This window comes from Chionomys nivalis, chromosome 16 (assembly GCF_950005125.1).
Source record: "Chionomys nivalis chromosome 16, mChiNiv1.1, whole genome shotgun sequence".
Lineage (NCBI taxonomy): Eukaryota > Metazoa > Chordata > Mammalia > Rodentia > Cricetidae > Chionomys > Chionomys nivalis.
Genome location: NC_080101.1, coordinates 9,463,110 through 9,475,741, shown reverse-complemented (window position 1 = coordinate 9,475,741; position 12,632 = coordinate 9,463,110).

Here is a 12,632-nt window from a genome sequence, read left to right as displayed (position 1 = left end):
GGTGCCCCCTTTTCTCTATCTGAACATTTTATATTTTTACTTGCTCATCCTGCTCCTTTTTGTTATAAATCTTCATTAAAGTTAACACTAAAAACCACACAACAGGGCCGGGCGTGGTGGCGCACGCCTTTAATCCCAGCACTCGGGAGGCAGAGGCAGGCGGATCTCTGTGAGTTCGAGACCAGCCTGGTCTACAGAGCTAGTTCCAGGACAGGCTCCAAAACCACAGAGAAACCCTGTCTCGAAAAACCAAAAAAAAAAAAAAAAAAAAAAAAAACACACAACAGTCAATATTAGGTTGTTTTGAGATTTCCTTTGCCGATGGAATTAATCCCAAACTCTTCATTTTAGCTTCAAACAAACTTTTCAGACAAGGACAAAAAGCATCCACAGTCCTCTCCAAAATATTACAAGACCAGTCTGTAGGCTACATTCTTTTCATCTGAAGCTTTTTGAGCCAGACTCCCACCGTTCAAATCACTTACAGCCAATTACGACACCATCAACAGCTGTAGAAAAATATTGAAAAAAATAATACAGAAAAAAACTATTAGGTTAAAATTTAACTTCAGTAACAATAAATTAACTAAAAGAGTGGGAAAGAGAAGGGGGAGAAAAGAACTAGCAGTAAATGAAAGAAAATAAAAACGGGAGAGAAGAGTGTGGTGGAGAGGAAGAGAATGAGCATGTTCCGAAAGAAAACACAGCCACGGCTTCGGTGCCTCCCTCTGAGGGCTGGACCAGAGCTCCTGAGCTGCTCCATACCTTCCCACAAGTTCTAAGCTGTCACCTTAGTCAGTCCGTTCCCAACAGAAGCTGTCCCTTGTCCCTGGATGGAGGATGGTCTGACCCAGTTTCTACCCAAACCTGTCCACCTTTGCAGGAGCATAGAGGTCTTCATGCTCAGAGACATGCACTAGGGGAACCTGGAATGTCACACACACACACACACACACACACACACACACACACACACACACACACACACACAGTGTTCCTTCAACGGAAGAAATACAATACCTGTTATCTACCCAGAAGGCTGAGTGAGGGTTGCTGTCATGGGTAGCAAAAATGTTTCCTATATAACAGTGGACAATATCCACTCCTAGCCTTCAGGGCAAGCAAACAGGTGTTTTATCTCCTTCATTGAAGCTAGGCTAGTTTGTGCTTAACATTCCTGGTTCCCTAGTGCTTTACGGGCCAAAGACCCCCAACACTCTGTTTCTCTAGGAGATTTCTGTAAGCTTGCCTGCGAATGCAGTATTGAGTTAATTATCACCAGAACAGTTTTTAACAAATTGTGCTGTGCTTAAATATGCCTAAAATAAACTGTTCAGAGTTAGTCTACCAATGTTTGAAGCAGTACTGCTACAGAGCTGTACTGAACCAAGCTCCCCCCCCCCCCACACACACACGGTGGCTCCTCTCTCTTCTTTCTGTGAAGATCACAGAGATCCATGCACTCCTGGTTTCTAATATATTGCTTTTAAAGCTCCATTTTCTTTTGAATCTCATTTTGCCCTGATTTTGTCTTATTTTTGGCCTAGGATTAGGGATTAGTTTCATAATGAACAAATCAATTATTTTCATAATGCAATGAGATTCAGAACGCTAAAATGCAGGCAGAAAGAATTCTTCAAGTTACTTCCTTTCACATTTCTACTTTAAGCTAGGGTAAGTCATGAGCTATTTCTGCTCTGACGTCTCAACCAGCTTGTGTTTAGACATCACATAGTGTCGGAATGCCAAAGCTCTGGAAAATGGAGGTGCCTTTGTGGTTTATGCTTTTCTTTTTTCCTCAAATGAAACTTTACAATGTGGTGAGTTGGCGAGAAGCTTCAGCTTGGAAGACACGCTTGTCTACAAACTTCTCCATGCATTCCATGTTTTCACGTGTTTTAGCCACGTCCCATGACTCTGCACTTGTGGACTAGGGCGTGACACATCTCTTGTATTTAGCCATTGTTCAGGGGAAAATGATAGAAGAGAAATGTTGTCTTTTCCTGCTACAACATAAAATTAATTCAGTAATGACATTCAAAGGCAAGGCTGTCACCCCCAATGACTCCAACCAGTTGTCTAGAGAACACCATCGGTGAGTTTTGAATTGTTTCCTAACGTAGGCAATGGGTCCACCCAGTTCTTAGGCTTGTTCAATGACTAGCTCTAAACAACAATAAGTTCTCTCCTCATTCCTCTTTTCTTTTGAGACAGTTTCCCTATGTCGCCCAGGCAAGCCTCAAACTTTCAAGTGCTATGATTAAAACATATGCCCAACATCTATGGCTTCTTTAGCGCCTATCGGTCTTTTATAGAGTGAGATCATACTGTTTTATTTTGACTTTAAACTGGTATAGATTTTCTGACATTTAATATTATTCACCCAATGATGTTATTCTAGAAGTCATGAGTTTTGATCCGAACATCAAGTGCACCTTCTCAGCCCCTCCTTTATTGTCTAGTCTGTGATGACGTCATCCAAACATCAAGTGCACCTTCTCAGCCCCTCCTTTATTGTTTAGTCTGTGATGACGTCATCCCAGTACACACAATGACAGTCTTTGGTTTAATGAGTCTGACAGTCAAATGGGGGAATGCTATAGAACCTTCTGCAGCTGTGGTGCTTTGGTTGTCGTTGCCGGCTGGGCGTCAAGGAAAGATGTGTTTTTCAGAAGCTGTAGAGATTGATTGCTAGTGTTTTCCCAGTAAGCCGTAAAGTCCTATAGGACTATGGGCACAAAAAGGGAAAATATGGATCATCTAATGAAGTTAAAAATTGAAAATTCGGAGAGAAATAGAAAGTGGATACTTGAACAGAGGTGGAAACTGCCTGGACAGATGTCATGTCTTAGATACCACAACTCTTGATAGCCCCCGCCAGAACTAAGGCACGCTTTTGGGTCTCTTGTCAATTATTCTGTACTTATTGGTGCTGTTTCTTTAGTTACATACTTATTTAGCATACCATCCCTTGTTACAAATACCACTTTTCAATAGTGTGAAGACGTCTCAGCATTCCACTGCTTGCCTCTGCTTAATTTGTGGTGTCAATTGGTTGGACTTAGGTGCTAATGTGAGAAGCTGAACACATAACAGTAGCTAAGAGCTAATGATGGTCCCAGAGCCCTGCACTGGGGGCAGTGCACAGTGGCAATATGCCCAGACCTCTCTACCGCCCATTTTCCCCATCCGGAATACATGCCCCAGACATGTCAAAGCGGGTATTTTCTAACCTGCTTATTTCTTCTCTGAATGTTTCACTGGTCCATAGACGTTTTTAAAAATAACTTTCCTTTATATTTATTTTATATGAGTATTTTATATAGATGTTTGGCTGCAGGTTTGTCTAGTTTCCGTATGCATGCAGTACCCATGGTGGTCAGAAGAGGGTGTCAGGCTCCCCAAAGACTGGTGTTACAGATGTAATCCACTATGTAGGCACTCCAAGTTGAACCCCAGCCCTCTGAAAGAGCAGCTAGTGCTCCTAACCACTAGGCCACTTCTCCAGTCCTGGCCCCTGAATTTATCATGGTTGTTTGGCCATGATTAAATGCCCTATATGGTTTTCTTTTCATGAGCACAACTGTAAACTTGAAACGAACTTTGTTAAGGATTCCATCAATGGAAATTGTTACTAAATAATTAGTGTAAGTTTTCCTTGATAGTAGGAATAATTTATAGTTGAACATTATTGAATGTTTTCTCAGTTCTTTCTCTCTCAGGCCACACAGCAGCCAGCTAAACATTACTTAAAAGTCTAAGGAGTAGATGCCAGATGTCACGATTGTTTCTTTCATCGCGCTGATTATCCCCATTAAACTATTTCAACAATATATGATCACATCTGTAATGGGATTTGCTCTTATGTAGTTTGGTTTTTCCTTCATATACTTCCCAGTGTCCTTCTGGTGCTTTCTGTCATCTGTCTATCTCGTGCAGGCATGCCTTTGTGTGTGTGCTGGGTTTGAACCCGTTCTTATAAATGCTAAGTATGCACCTTACCACTGAGCTACACTCTGGGTGTTGTTTTAATCTAGAGTTTTGAGGGGCTTTCCACCATCTAGGCTAATGTGTAGAGAAGGAATACGCACAGTAAGACTGTCCCAAATGTGAGGATTTATCACACACTTAGCAGTCCTGTTACTTATCAGCAGAGAAAAGAGAGTATCATTCCAAATCCTATTTTGGAGTTTACAGTTTTTGAAGCATAGATACTGTCTGGGGGAGAAATAAGCATATATAAGAAGCAAAATTCAGTTAAAGGATCAACTCAGTGAGCACAGGATCTTAGACTAGACCCACCACATGGTCTTCCTCTGGCATCTGACCACTCTGCATGAAGAGTTCCTGATTTCTGCCCTTAAAGTCAGTTTTCTTTCTTTGTTGAGCTGAATCTTTTGGGCACACAGAAAAGCCATGACTTCTGATCCTGGCTTACCCAGTAGACAGTTATCAAAGTGTTTCCTCAACTTGTAAAATAGAAACAAAAGACAAAGTGAACGAATAAGAAGCTTGATTCTAATCTAAGTGCTAGAAGATAGAAGTCCAATCCACCTGTCAGAATGGTGTGAATATCCCTCTATTTGGTATGTTTTGCTTTTATATATTATGTAGTATAGAAATAGCCAGAGCCACACAGTAAGACCTTGTCTTGAAAAACAAAAAAAGAAAAGAAAAAAAAGTTATTATTGTCATGTTCTTTTGGGTTGTCACAGATGTTCATTCAACTTTTTGGTTTGTTTCCCAATAACTTCTGTGTTTTGTTTCTTCCTACCTGTGTTGGACTGGGAACCCCTCACTCGTAATTTGTTCTTTATCTGTGACATGGGTGTTGAATGGGGAATGTCTCCCATAGTCTTGGGGGGCTGACTTGTAATCTCTGTGTAGTGTGGGGAGGTATAGGCAGAGTTCCCAGGCCCTGCTATTAAGGAAGGAAGGAGACAAATGTCTGCGAGATAATTGGCTTCTCTGTTTTATATTGCTATTCAAAGTATAAATATCCTAGATCATAAAATCTATGAAGTGGTGTTGTGGATATTCCTTTACATTGTGTGAATATGTGTCACTCTAATTGGGTTAGTTAAGAAACTGACTAACCTGTGGCTAGGCAGGATAAGGTCAGGCAGGAGAACCAGACTAAGAGGCTACTGGAAAGAAAGGGAGAGGCATCTCAGGAGTTGAAAGGAGACACAGAGAGAAGCAAGATGAACTCACCGTGTTGAAAAAAAGGTACAGTCACGTGGCAGAACATAGATTAAAAATATGGGTTAATGGGCTGGAGAGATGGCTCAGAGGTTGAGAGCACTGACTGCTCTTCCAGAGGTCCTGAGTTCAATTCCCGGCAACCACATGGTGGCTCACAACCATCTGTAATGAGGTCTGGCGCCCTCTTCTGGCCCGCAGGCGTACATGAAGACAGAACACTGTATACATAATAAATAAATTTTAAAAAAAAGAAATATGGATTAATTTAAAATGTAAGAGTTAGCTAGTAACAAGCCTGAGCTACTGGCTGAGCATTTGTAATTAATAATAAGTCTTAGTGTGGTTATTTGGGAGTGGCTGACGGGACACAGAAAAGCTCCCCGCCTACATGGTGGGAATTCAAACTTGGCTCCTCCCATTACAGACACATACACTGTGATATAAAAGTTCATGTGTGGTACTGGGAGGATAGCTTAGTTGGTAAAGGGCTTCCTGAGCTCTATTCCAGATCCCACAAATAACCACAGCACGCTGGCCAGTCAGCCTTGCCTACATGAGGAGCAGGTGCATTTGAGACCTGAGTCCTGGGTTTGGATCTAACTCAGATTGGAATATATGGTTCAGTTACGAATTATGAGATGGTGGGATGATTATCCTGGATCACTAGAATGGGTTCAGGGTAATCTCCAGGCTCCTAGATACCTGGGGCCTGAGAGTGTGGGGGACCACAAAAGCAGAGTTTCGTCATGTGCTTGAAGATAAGGAAAGGATCATTTTTATTTAAAACAGAATTATATCACTTTTCCCCTTCCCTTTTCTCCCTTTAACCCCTCCCAGGTTCCCCTCTAATATCTCCTCCCAAGGCCTTCCCAAAATTGGTAGCCTCTTTTTCTTTGTTATCCATATATATGTATATGTATGTTTATATAATGTGTGTATATGTGTGTATATATAATATATGTATGTATAATACACTCACAAATATATATATAAATATAACCTGCTGATTTATTTTTGTTGCTTGTGTGTGTGTGTGTGTGTGTGTGTGTATGTTCAATATAAGGGTTGACCACAACCAATAAGAGAGTTCATCTCTGGGAAAGGCTAAATCCCCCTCTCCCAACTACCAACCCTCATCAAGAGGCTTTTTTTCACAGGATATGGAGACCATCCAGCAAACCATGTGTTTAAATCATGTGAATTAGCTCCCAAGAAATTAATCAATGGGGAAATGATTCACTGTACTCAAACTGATCAAAGCAGTTTGAGTCATATGCACGGGATGCTCCTGGTGTGCCATCCCCATGCAATCGGTGGCAACCTTTCTCCACACTTAAAAAACGAACCTCAACGATACACAAGCCCAAATGGAGAACTTTAGAAGGGGTGTCTTCTTTAGTGGATCAAAGGGAAAGTTAGTGGTTTCGGGAGTTGCTTTGAATTTCTTGATGTTTAAAGGATTTGTAAAGTGTGGTGACCTAGAAGGAAGCTGCCAAAAGACAAAGAAAGATTAAAGGGAGAGAGGGAGAGAAGGAAGGAGGGACGATAGAAGGAAAAGAGAAAAGACTGCCTCTTGGTTTCAAAAAATGATGCTGGCCTATTACTCAAGCTTTTGATTTTTATAAAGATGGGCTGTTAAAAACTAACACTTCGAAAGAGAAGCCGTTGCCTTCAGACTCACCAAGTGTAAGCTGCTCACAGCAGGTGGAACAGGGGCTTGCTTTAAATCTCTGCTTTGCTCTCTGCTTGCCTCTCCCCTTTGAATGCTCAGCACTGTGACCTTTCAGCCTGTGTGTGCCATCCACTGTACTGTGTATAGTATGTGTCTTCATAGAAAGCTTTATGTGAGGCCTGTGAGGTTTATAATAAGGAAATGAGAGTAAGAAAACAAGGAACACTAGAGCAGAAACAGTGTTCCCTTTTCGCATCTTGCGGGGAACCATGGAGTTGTCCTGGCCTAGTTGCCTTCAAAGGCGTGTATCATAGGTTTTCCAGGTTAGAGTCTGTGGCTCCTGGGACACAAGGTGCCTTCCAGTTCCTGAGAGACTAATGCCCTCCCTCGGGCAGTGAAGCATTCAGGCCACTTTCGGTTTCTCTCTATATTCCCTTCCTAGTGAAGGAAGCAGGAAGTTTAGCAGGGCAAATGGTCTCCGACAGTAATCTTGTGTACCCTGTATAGCTTGCAAACTTCCTTGTATCCTGGCAAATACAGTTGTATTGATCCTGGCAACTGGCGTTATATTCTGTTTCTGGTAAAAGCATAAGAAGCGAGATTGCTCTTGGTAAAATTGTCACAGCCTCAGTCTCGCTCTGGGCTCTGGTTTCATTTCTCTGGGTCACATCAGGTGAGCACGGCTCAGGAAGTGAGCGTGGGCACTCACAGCATCTCAGCACCATGCAGACAAAGTTGATTTTCTAGCCTGCCTTGCTCCTGCTTCCCTTATGATTCATTTACATCTAGAATCGATTCTTGTAGACAGAGGCACACTGGTTTCCAGGCCACAAAAAACTATATTAATTATAACACTGTTGGGCCAGTTTAGGGCAGCACTAACCTCTCTTTAGACTCTGTCTTTTCTATCCATGTAAGCTTTTTATCATGAATTAGTTTATAAACTAGACATAGTGAGTGTAAGATGCTAACAATAACTAGCAATAGCATAGAACAATCCCAACAGGCTGGAGTAGCTATTACAGGATCTCTTCCCTTTAACTTCTCCCTGTGACAGCGGAGATAAGACGATGCCAACAGGCCCATTTGAGGGACAGGGATGGAGGTTTGTGAGAAGCCAGGTGATTGAAGATGGCGTGTGCAACTGTTGGGAAATGTGACATAATTTATGCAAGGCTGGATCACGCACCCTTGGTCCCACGGACATGTAATCCATAGAGAATCACACCAATGTGTCTTCTTTCCAGAATGGGTTAACATACAGAGTCACACACCAGTCACACTTATTGCGTGCTCATGGTTCCACAGACATCAGGTAGCAACATCTTAACTAAGTCATTCTGGATGTCCACACAGGTGTCATGTCTGTTTGCTTCATTCCGCCTTCCCCAGGCACTTTATTAGTGCCTTAGACACTTCTTGGGCCCATGGTCCACTGCACCACTCTAGAGGAGAACTACATATGCCCAATAGACTCTGTGTGCTCAGGCCAGGGTGGTCCACTTTAGACTAGAGGAGATGCTTTCTTTTTTTTTTTTTTTTTTTTTTTTTTTTTAATTTTTCGAGACAGGGTTTCTCCGTAGTTTTTGGTTCCTGCCCTGGAACTAGCTCTTGTAGACCAGGCTGGTCTCGAACTCACAGAGATCCGCCTGCCTCTGCCTCCCGAGTGCTGGGATTAAAGGCGTGCGCCACCACCGCCCGGCTCGAGGAGATGCTTTCTTAACATCACTCTCGGGCATCTCCAGTTAACTACTGGATTGTCTGGACCTCACTATCTAGTGCCCATAAGGCAGGGGTTACATTTATTTGGTCATCTGGAACATCCATACACACGCGTGTGCACTAGGAGAGGGGACTTCAGCTGGCTCCACGGGGCTAACAGCACCTGCTTATCCATTCCTGCTAGAATGAACTCTGTGCACATCTGCGCTTCTGACTTCTTCCTGAAGGGTGACCTAGCCTATGTTTTTCCCCCCTTGGGGCATCTGATCGACCATAGTGCTCCACCCCCTTTGCTGGCTTCTATGTTGCCCAGGACTGTGGTTACCTCCTGTATATGCTGGCCCACATATTACTGCAGCCAAAGACCCAAATGTGCTTCCAAAGCAGTCAAACCCCTCATTCTGGTGGTAAAATACCACATATCAGGGCCACAGAGGTACACCTCAAACATAGCGCCTACTATCTGAATAAAGACAGCATACAATGTCCTTTTAGTCATAGGACCTGGCAGCTTGCCAGCACCAGCCCGTATCAGAAAAGTTCCAGCTGCTATCCAGTTCATTATCAAGTGCTCTCCCAGACTCTGTCTCAGGACAAGCAAACATTTCCTTGAGAGGGACGGGTAGTGACGGAGGCCAATTTCTCCTCCCTCTCTGCAGTTCACCGTCTGCACGTTCATTGCAGAAGTGCAGTCATCAGGCAGGCACTGGCTCCCCTGCACTCTGCCCTGCTTTCCCAGCTGCTTCTCTGTGAGGTTATAGGGAATGCAGGGCATATGGCTGTGGCTGTTATCTGCCTTGGAGCCGACCACACTGGCCCAGGGGCTGCTCTACCTGTATCTTCTGCTTGATTACCGGTAGAGCTTGCAACAGTAGGTGGGACATTTTCTCATAGCCTTGGAGAGTGTTCCTAGGGAGCTAGATCTACTGGAACCACATTCCCAGGATTGCAGTTCCTCCACAATTCTCTACCTCACTCACTGATGTCCCACTGCAGGGCATTTGTGTGACCATGACCTCCCTCACTGCCCTCACTGGCGTCTCACTGCAGGGCATCTGTGTGACCTTGACCTCACTCACTGGTGTCCCACTGCAGAGCAGGGCATCTATGTGACCATGACCACGACCTTTGTGACCAACAGCGTATCTTTTCTGCTGCCATTTCTTTCTTTACTGTCAGGGCATCCACCAGGACACCTGAGAGCCTTTCCCCTGGGATGAGGACTCTCTGCACCTCTTGCAGCTCTCTACTGGGGGCTCAGTAGGCATGAAAGGACACCCCATTCCTTTGTGCCTCCTCCAGCCGTGGTGAAAGATGGTTCATGTATTTCTGGGGCCCCATCCTACACTGCTGCCTATGCCAAGTGATGATGCTAAGTTCAGGGGTCGGGGGTGGAAGGTCATGAAGAGCTGAGAGATTTAAAAAGATGCCTGGATCCATTGTAAGATGTGAGCATGTGCCTTTAGTCCTATTTTATAAAGACATTTTATAAAGAATCACACAAAGGTGGCATCTTTCCAGAGCCGGTTACATAATGAGTTATATAACAATCACATCTATTGCTTACTCATGTTTGCCTGGATATCCGGCAGCCACCACCCGGATACCCACACCATTGCCATGTTTTCCGTGCCGAGAATAAGTGAGCAGTGAGGTAGATGCTGTAGGTATTGACATCTTGTTGGACTGGAGTGGAAGAGTAACTGAAGCACACACTTTATAGTATCTCACAGTCAGTCAGGTAAGCCACATGGCTACAGAGGATTAGTGGGTAATTGCCGTATGCAGCACAGATCCGCTGGGACAAAGATGACACGTGTCTTGGATGGGACACAATAGAATGGAGCAGATGGTCTGAGATTTCTTCTCACATGCAAAAGAACAATTGAAAATTTGCTTCTAAAAATTTCAGTTAATATTTTTACTGTTAGTATCAGTAATTGAAATTTAAAAAAAAAAAAACATAGCTGGGTGGTGGTGGTGGTGCATGCCATTAATCCCAGTGCTCAGGAGGCAGACCTCTGTGAGTTCGAGGCCAGCCTGGTTTACAGAGTGAGTGCCAGGACAGACTCCAAAGCTACACAAAGAGAAACCCTGTCTCAAAAACCAAAAAGAAAGAGAGAGAGAGAGAAAGAGAGAGAGGAGGAGGGAGGGAAGGAGGGAGGGAGGGAGGCAGGGAGGGAGGGAGGGAGGAGGAAGGGAGGGAGGGAGGAGGGAGGGAGGGAGGGAGGGAGGGAGGGAAGGAAGGAAGGAAGGAAGGAAGGAAGGAAGGAAGGAAGGAAGGAAGGAAGGAAGGAAGGAAGGAAGGAAGGAAGACCAAAACCTCAATAAAGCAGGGCATACTGTGTCCAGATAGTTTTGAGTCTAAGAAAAGTAACGTCTAACTTTGGGTAGACACTGAGATAATTTGTAAGGATCTGAACATCTACTTCTAACTTGATTTGCAAAGGAAGACAGTCGAGGATACTTGCATCTCCTCACTATGTAGAATGGACGATGGGTCCTGGGTCCTAAGAATAATGCTTTGTGTGTGTATGTGAGGAGGGCATCAGTGTGCATGTGCAGGCCAGAAGACAGAAGACAATCTTAGGTGTCATTCTCTCTCAGGAGCCATCACCTTGTGTTTGCTTTTTTTTTTTTTTTTTTGGTTTTTTCGAGACAGGGTTTCTCTGTGGTTTTGGATTAAAGGCGTACGCCACCACCACCTGGCTTTTTTTTTTTTTTTTTTTTTGAACTGGGGTGTTTCGCTGGTTGACCTAGAGGTTTCTAGTTAGGCTAACATAGCTGATGGGTGAACAGCAGGGATCCTCCTGTTTTCTACCTGTACTAGGGGATGAGGAAGCTGGGGGGGGGGGTGTGGGTCAGCCCTTCACATGTCACAGCCCCTCCATTCCAGCTCCCAGTCTTACACTTAGAACAGGTTTACTTATGCTAAACACATGGAATACAAGCTCAGTTTTATGACTGCTACCAAGTTCAAAGGGCCTACCATTCCCAGATATGCTCGGGACCCTATCTCTGCGTTCCCTTGTATCAGGCACTGTGACAGCTCTGACTGTGTTCCGTCCATGTTGCTCCCACTGAGAATGCTCATGGAGATGTCTGGTTTCGATGCCGGCAAGACTCTTCTGTCCCCCAGTTCCCGGAGTCCCACAGAGCTCTTGCTCCCAAGATTCGCTTGTTGATTCTCTAGGAGTCTCACATAGATGTCCTGTGCATCAGGCCAATTACGTGCACGGAGCTGTAGGCCTCCTTCACAGGGCCAGTTATTGGGGGAAAGTTCAAAACCCTTACAGAGGAACCAGGTCGTAATAAAAAGTCAGCAGCACAGGGCTCTCTGGCTTCCGTTGATAGCCTTTGGTGGTCTTGAGTCACCTCACTGCATAATCTTTTGAAAAAGCATCTTTATTGACAAAAGGAATTCCAACTTAAGTTAAAGATTTAACAGATGATGTAACTGCATGTGTTGTAAGAGAGGTGAGAGTCACGGGACAACTACAGCTCGTGACTAAACTGGAACAGGCAGAGAAAAGTACTTTTTTGCCACACACCATGATCACAGAAACCTGAAGGTCTAAAGTTTTAAGATGTAAAGAAATTCTAAAGGCTTTAGAAAAAGGAAAACACAGTTACTATAGACAGGAAACTATTCAATTCCTCAGACATTGCTCCGGTATCAAAGAAAAACGAAAGCAAAGTTGGCTCGGCTCTCAGGGAGGTGAATGGATGATTTATACTCACAAGACAGCAGGGAAGAAAAACCCACTCCCAGTAAAGTGTAAAACTGTACAGAGGTTATAGCAAGAACGGAAGGGTAAGGCTAAGATGCAGTGGTTGCATTAGTGTAGTTGCTCAATTATCCATACATGGGAAAACTAATGAATAAAAAACTATTTAATTTTCTATAGGAATATGATCAGAAATCGTGCTGCACTCCCCTGGATGTGTAAACAGCTGTATGGCTGAGGCTGAGCATCTGGGGAGTTCTGCCCCGAGTAATGTGGAAATGAGCCTTTGGCACCTTCCCTAAGGC